The sequence below is a fragment of the Carassius carassius genome, chromosome 1, assembly GCF_963082965.1.
Source record: "Carassius carassius chromosome 1, fCarCar2.1, whole genome shotgun sequence".
Taxonomy (NCBI): domain Eukaryota; kingdom Metazoa; phylum Chordata; class Actinopteri; order Cypriniformes; family Cyprinidae; genus Carassius; species Carassius carassius.
In genome coordinates this window covers 51,079,718-51,086,992 of record NC_081755.1, presented here as the reverse complement: position 1 = coordinate 51,086,992, position 7,275 = coordinate 51,079,718, and positions in this window count along the sequence as shown.

Sequence of the window (7,275 nt, the reverse complement as noted above, 5' to 3'; positions counted from 1 at the left end):
CAACACTGCATGTATTCTGCTTTAAAAAAGACATGAACACTTTAATGTAAAAACACACCAACACAGATAGCATAAATATCACGTTTAAGTCCAAAGACGATGAAGAAGATTCAAATAGAAGTGTTTTTACTAACACAAAATAAACGCAAGCACAAACGCACAAACAGCCAAGTACTGAATGCAAGGACAAACGTAAATATACAGTGATAATGAACTAAATACAGAGGTGTAGGCATGTGCTGGTATGAGACTTTGACAGTATGATAATCTCAAGCAAAAATATTGATTACAGCTTTATTGATTGATTTATTGATTGAAAATAGATAAAAAATAACTTTATGCAAAAAAAACAACAACTTATAAATAAATAAAAATGCAGTCACTTAAGTGAGCCAGGGATGTGATCAGCTAATGACAAAAAAAAGAGGGAAAACAAGAATAGCTAACCCCATCCCCTGTAATTATTATTATTTTAATTAAATTGATAAAGAGATATCTTACTTTTCAGTCCCTCCAGGATTCCACGATTTTTTGGGGTGATTTTTGCGATCAAAATGACTAATTTGTGGTGGTAATTTCCAGAAATTTGTGAAAAAATTTGTGATTTTTATATTTTATCATTAGGACATCACATTTACCATTATAGTATTATGTCTGATGCACAATAGTCATACATGATACAAATCACAAACAAAATGCATAAATCTTATTTATTAACAACACTGACAACAGCAGGTAAATTAGGTTACTGTCACTTTAAGACCTACTACAGTAATCACAAACGTCCCAATGAGATATTACTGATTGTTTTACGTAAATACTCGCCAAGATGAATATTTTGAAGTAATTGTAGCAATGTGTATTTGTTCAAGTGAATCCCTGTATCATTCGTTCTTTCGTTTTTCTAATTGAAACAAAAAATGGAAAAATAAAAAACGACTTGTTTTTTTTAAATCTGTTTCCAAAACGAAAATGAAAAAACGGATAAAGATTCGTTTTCCGAATTTCAAATTTGTGCTAATATCAAAAATAAAAAAAACGGATAACAAGCGTGTGTGTTTAAAATGTCTGTTTAAAATGATTTCATTGATATATGCCTAAGGTGTTAAATTAAAAATCAAAATTAAAATTTGTCTAATCCAGTAATTCATTTTTTCTATTTTTGATCCGAGCACACAATCAGAAAACCCCTCGTTATTCGTTTTTTCATTTTAGTTCAGGAAATAAATAATGGAAAAACAGGTCGTTTTTCATTTTTATTTTTGGTTTTAATTTGAAAAAACGATTAAGACTCATTAAAAGTAAAAGTATTTAATTTCTATCCATAGGCTTACTCCGTGTAGCTGGCCTGCCATCAACTGGTTACTTGCCGAACCCTGCTCTACAACCATTCATTGTAGATATTAATCAAGAGTATTAAACCTGTGTTATTTTTAAAGTTGCACAATTGTTTAACATACTTTGTAGTGGTTGGTTTCTCCTTATGCCAGATTCTGAGCCTGCTGGCTGCAAGTAATCTAAACTTGGCTGGCTATTTAGCTGCAAGAGAGATGGTTGGTGATTTAGCAGTGGCTGACTAGCTAGCTGTTGGAGAGGTGGTTGGCTCCATGCTGGTGGCTGACTAGCTTGTTGGTAGAAAAGAAATTGGTCACTTGCTGGTGGCTGACTAGCTGACAGGTAGAGAGGTGGTTGGTGATTTTGACTAGCTGGCTTGTAGAACAGGGATTGGTCACTTGCTGGTGGCTGACTAGCTGGCTTGTAGAACGGGGATTGGTCACTTGCTGGTGGCTGACTAGCTGGTTGGTAGAAAAGAAATTGGTCACTTGCTGGTGGCTGACTAGCTGGCTGGTAGAATGGGAATTGGTCACTTGCTGATGGCTGACTAGCTGGCTGGTAGAATGGGAATTGGTCACTTGCTGATGGCTGACTTGCTGGCTGGTAAAGAGGTGGTTGGTGATTTTGACTAGCTGGCTTGTAGAACAGGGATTGGTCCCTTGCTGGTGGCTGACTAGCTGGCTTGTAGAACGGGGATTGGTCACTTGCTGATGGCTGACTAGCTGGTTGGTAGAAAAGAAATTGGTCACTTGCTGGTGGCTGCTGTCTTGCTGAAGAGGGGCTTTGAGTTGACTGACTAAATGTTTGAAATGCTGGTGGCTTAATACGCGGCGGTGGTTCCAGGCCTTTAAAATTTTGCCCGTCATTATCATCATCATCACTGTCACTCAAAAGTTTTGAAGTCTAAAGCTCTTCCTTTCATAGAAAAATAGACATTGACACAAGGTTACTACTGCCACACACGGAAAGAGATATTTTCTATTTAAAAAGTTTGAAAAACAATAATAAAAACAATAAAATTAAACTCATAACAGAATAAAAAACTCATGTTGGAAAAGAGATGTTTGCTTACATAATTCGTCTAGGTTTTTAGCCCCACTCTCTGATCAGATTGAATGTCAGAGAAGAGTTCTGCTTCAGGGAGCTTTTTCCTGGCATCATCATAGTTGTCTAAAACACATGTAAGACTAAATGACAACCACATAGCCTAAATAGTCCCTTTCACACATGCATTCTTTACTGGTAAAATACTGGTAAATTAACGTTAACATTAAAATAATGTTGTCAACTTGGATGGATGATACTAAAGCACTTCTCATCCAGGTGGATGAAAAAAAGCGGTTCAGTGTTTAAAGGGATAGTCCACCCACAAATTAAAATTCTGCCATTAATTTGTGACTGTTATGTCGTTCCAAACCTGTAATGGTGTGTTCACACCGAACGCGAATAGAGCGTCAAATAGGCTCAAACACACAATTTCTTTCTGGCATACATTTCGACAACAGTGATACACCGGATGTATAAATTAGCTCTTCGTTGATTGGCTGGCGCAACAAAGCGTCAAAGCGAATCTTACACTCGAGATCAAATTTTTCAACTTGTGCGGAAGACATTCGCGGCAAACACGTCACCCAATTCGCGTAATTTTTTGAATGATGCGTCTATTCGTGTCTTTGCATTGACTTTGTATGTAATAAAAATAATAAAATTTGCTTTCGTTGTGAACACACCACTAGACCTTTGTTCATCTTTCATCACAAATTAAGATATTTATGATAAAAATCCGAGAGGTTTCTGACCACCTGTAGACTGCTGTCAATAATCCCAAAATTGCACACAAAAAGTATTCTCCTCGCTTCATAACATTAAAGGTGAACCACTGTAGTCACATGGACTATTTTAACAAATTCTTTACTACCTTTCTGGGTACTGAAAGTTGCAATGACATCACTGCATATGGATGGTTCAGAAACCTCTCAGATTTCATCTAAAATATCCTCATTTGTGTTCCAAAAATTCTTACGGGTTCAGAACGACATTATGGAGTCAATGAAATAATTTAAATTTTTTTGGTGAACTAACATCAGAGGCTACTAGTATTCTGGTACTGATGTGTGAATGGTATCATACTGGTAAAAAGACAGAACGTCATTGCGTGTTTGAACAGCACTTTTCTGTGTTTAGTTAAAAAGTTGTACTGGTAATTTTACAGTAATTTACCGGGCTTACTGTGTGAAAGGGACATAAACAGAATTAACATGAGCATAATTTATAAAACATTTATACATTTTATAACATTGAATAAAAATAGAAAAGTTGATAGAATCCACAGATATTCTAAACACTATCAATTATTTTTCTTCTGCAATAAAAATCTGTTTTTCTTAATTTGGTTGATAAAGCGCAAAACTTATAGTGAGACATTAAATATTATGTATCGCATATATTTATTGGGGTTAAACACGAAAGAAATACCTGTTGTGTAGAGAAGCTTTACTTTAAAGATTTTCCACTCTTTCTTGGGTTTCATTGCAAGTTTCACAGCCTTTGTGAGGCTCTCCCCTCTTAGGCGTGGCCAGACACATTGGTCACCATCTACCCAACCGCTGGGCACCACTTCCACCTCATTTGTTTCCAAAAAAGAAACGATATGGAACATGCCTATTTTTGAACAAAAAAAAAAGAAAGAACATGAGTCTCAAAACTGAAAATATTGCACGGGCAGTTTGGAAAACTCCACCTACTTTGCTCTTGGCATAGCGCAGCGTAAATCGCATTATATCTGAAGGGCACCGCTGAGCCCAGGGTCCAGCGCCGCGCATACTGCGTCTTGTGTGAAAAAAAAAAGTGAGTGAAGTGACATTCAGCCAAGTATGGTGACCCATACTCAGAATTTGTGCTCTGCATTTAACCCATCCGAAATGCACACACACTGTGAGCACACACCTGGAGCAGTGGGCAGCCATTTATGCTGCGGCGCCCGGGGAGCAGTTGGGGGTTCGATGCCTTGCTCAAGGGCACCTAAGTCGTGGTATTGAGGGTGGAGAGAGAACTGTACATGCACTCCCCCCACCCACAATTCCTGCCGGCCCGGGACTCGAATTCACAACCTTTCGATTGGGAGTCCGACTCTCTAACCATTAGGCCACGACTTCCCTAAAAGACCCTTAAGTAATAACAGAATTTTTTTTTTAAGGGAAATATTCTTTAAAGAACACGTTCTTATTTTCAACAACCGCCTGTCAGAACAGTTAAAAACTCCTGAAAGATATACAAAGCATAAAAACATATAGCTTGCTTGACTGATAATGCCTAAATAACAAAAACAACAATTAGATAAATACTTACCAACTGAGACTTTTGTACTGGTTTATCGCCACACATCCCATATTTAATTTTCTGTTTCATGAATTTGTGCAGAATGTAGTAATGGAAAAACAACAAAATTTTCTCTAAGAGGTAACCTAACATACTTCTCAATACTGCCATCAAACTCTGAGATGTGCACGTCTTCAGAGAGTTCCCTCACAACAAAAATTCCCAAATCACTTGAATTAATTGGATAGTCGAATGAAGAGCTTCTATGTTTATACTCTTTGTACACAAAAAATACTTTTCCTCAAAATTATGTTAACAACAGTGGCAATACTATTCTGTATTTTCACACAATTGTCTCCTTCAGTTATTTTAATGACTAAACCACCAAGGAAAGCCTCTTGAAACTGGTTAACTGCTTTTGAAAATATCAAATGTACAGGTCCATTGTTGTGTTCAAGTCTAAGGGTCCTATTGATAGTCTCATCACGTGCATTGCTATGAGCATTTATTTTGGATAGCCTGCGAATGACTTGGGCTAAAGGATTGCTAGGTCTTCTGACAAGCTTTTTAAGAGTGCCCAAGAAATGTTCAAAAGGAAAAGCAGAAAATTCATCTAAATTACCATGCTGCTTCACATCCTCACAGAGGTGCACTAATCCATGCACATTGTAACAAAGAAATTCCTGACCATATAACACGCCGAAATGTTCAACAAAAGACACTAGACATGTACGAGCAAAGTCATTTAACAGAAAGCAAAATTTCTGACTGAGAAGAATTTAAACAGAAACTGACAAAAGCATAAAATGGCTGTACACTGGTGGGGCCAGGACATTACAAAGGACCACTGGACCAGTGTATAACAAGAACTGCCTAAGTTCGGTAGCTTTCCACCTCAGTCTATGTGTTAGTGGTCTTGGTTTACGTGCAAAATCAGAAGGTATGCAAAATCTCAACCCTACAAGAGAATCTGAATTTACTTGACTCAGCTGGGAAGATAATCGAACACGGAGTGGACCTGAACTCAGCCAAAGATCTAAAAGCCTCCGCATCATCCCAAGACAAACCAGATGCATGTAGTCATGAGGAAAACCACCAACCATGTCAATGTTTGTTTCTATTAGAGGAGACTTGGCAACATGATGGTCTTCATCTATTATCTTCCGGAAAGAGAGGTTTGTCCTAAGTGGGTCATTCGGTTTTTCGAGATACAAACCACAGGCAGAGTGGCCAGTGTGACTCTTGATGGCTTTGATAAAAGCCCTAGCAGGTGTATCACATACAACAGAACTAAAAAGAATCATTTGCCTTTAATGCCAAACCCACAGCTCAGTTTTTCAATTCACTTACAAGATCTTTCAAATATTCGTTCAAAGATTTTGGTTTAGAGCTACCACAGAACAGTCTGATTACGAATTACTTTACAGTCTTGAAGAATACCAAGTATTGGCCAAAACTGTACAGAGTTGCTATTAAACAGTGGAATGCCATCAAAGTTTAACTGCAGTCTAAAAATGTGTTGGTCAGGAACTTTGGACCACATGTTTTCAAATGCTGTCTTTAGTGAATTTAATATATCGAATTAATGAAAATCTCCACCAGCTATCATTTCAGTCTTGTACGAGGTTTTTGTTCTAAGCAGAGTTCTACCATCTTTAGGAAGGAAAGGGAGATGCACCCTAAGTATAGCCAAAAGGGCAGACAAAGCAATCAGAGAGATTCCAAAATTTACAGCCCAGCCTGCCAGTGAAGCAACCAAATTGTCACTCACTAAATTCCCATCATCAGATTGATTATCATCAGAATCCACCTCTGATGATGACTCAGCACATGGCTGAGGCATTAATAATTGATCTGAGTGTAGGCCTAATTCTTCCTCATTATCTTGAACGCAACCAAGCAAGTCAAATAAGTAATTTACTTTTTTAACAGCCCTCCTTCTAAGGTTATTTTGTTTACATTTACTTGCAATGTCCATGATGATAATTTGAAGGAAAAGTCTCACCGAATAAATCTGTAAGAAAAAAACTAAATCTGTTGTAAAAAAGGAAGCAGGGTTAAAAGCAGGCTACATAGTGATATCAGGCATAATTTCAAATTTTATTTAAAATTATATAAATTATAAGCACATCATATAACATGTACAGTACAGTAAAGAGACAGGTTTAGTTAACTTGGTTTCGTCATGGCTACTATAACTTGTGGGAACATAAAAGTATGAAAAATTTGAAGCACTGTTTATTTGATTTGTATCTTTCTTATTATAGTAATTGTCATATTGCTTATTTGCATCTTTGCTTATTTTAATAACAAAGATAAAATAAACTATAAACTATATTGTGCTCATACAATTTTATTTAAAACAACTATTAAATTACTCAAATCATGAAATAAGAATTCGTTCAGAGCACCCACAGGTTATGACAGGTTGGGGTTCGTATTTGTGAAAGGTTAGAGAATGTTAAAATAACAATTTTTTTTTTTTTTACAGTAGATAACACTTTACAATTAGGTTTCATTTGTTAACAGGAGTTTAATGTATTAATAACTAACCAGGAGTGATAGCCTACATTTCTTACTGTATCTATTCTTAGTTAATAGAAATACAGCAGATCATTGTTT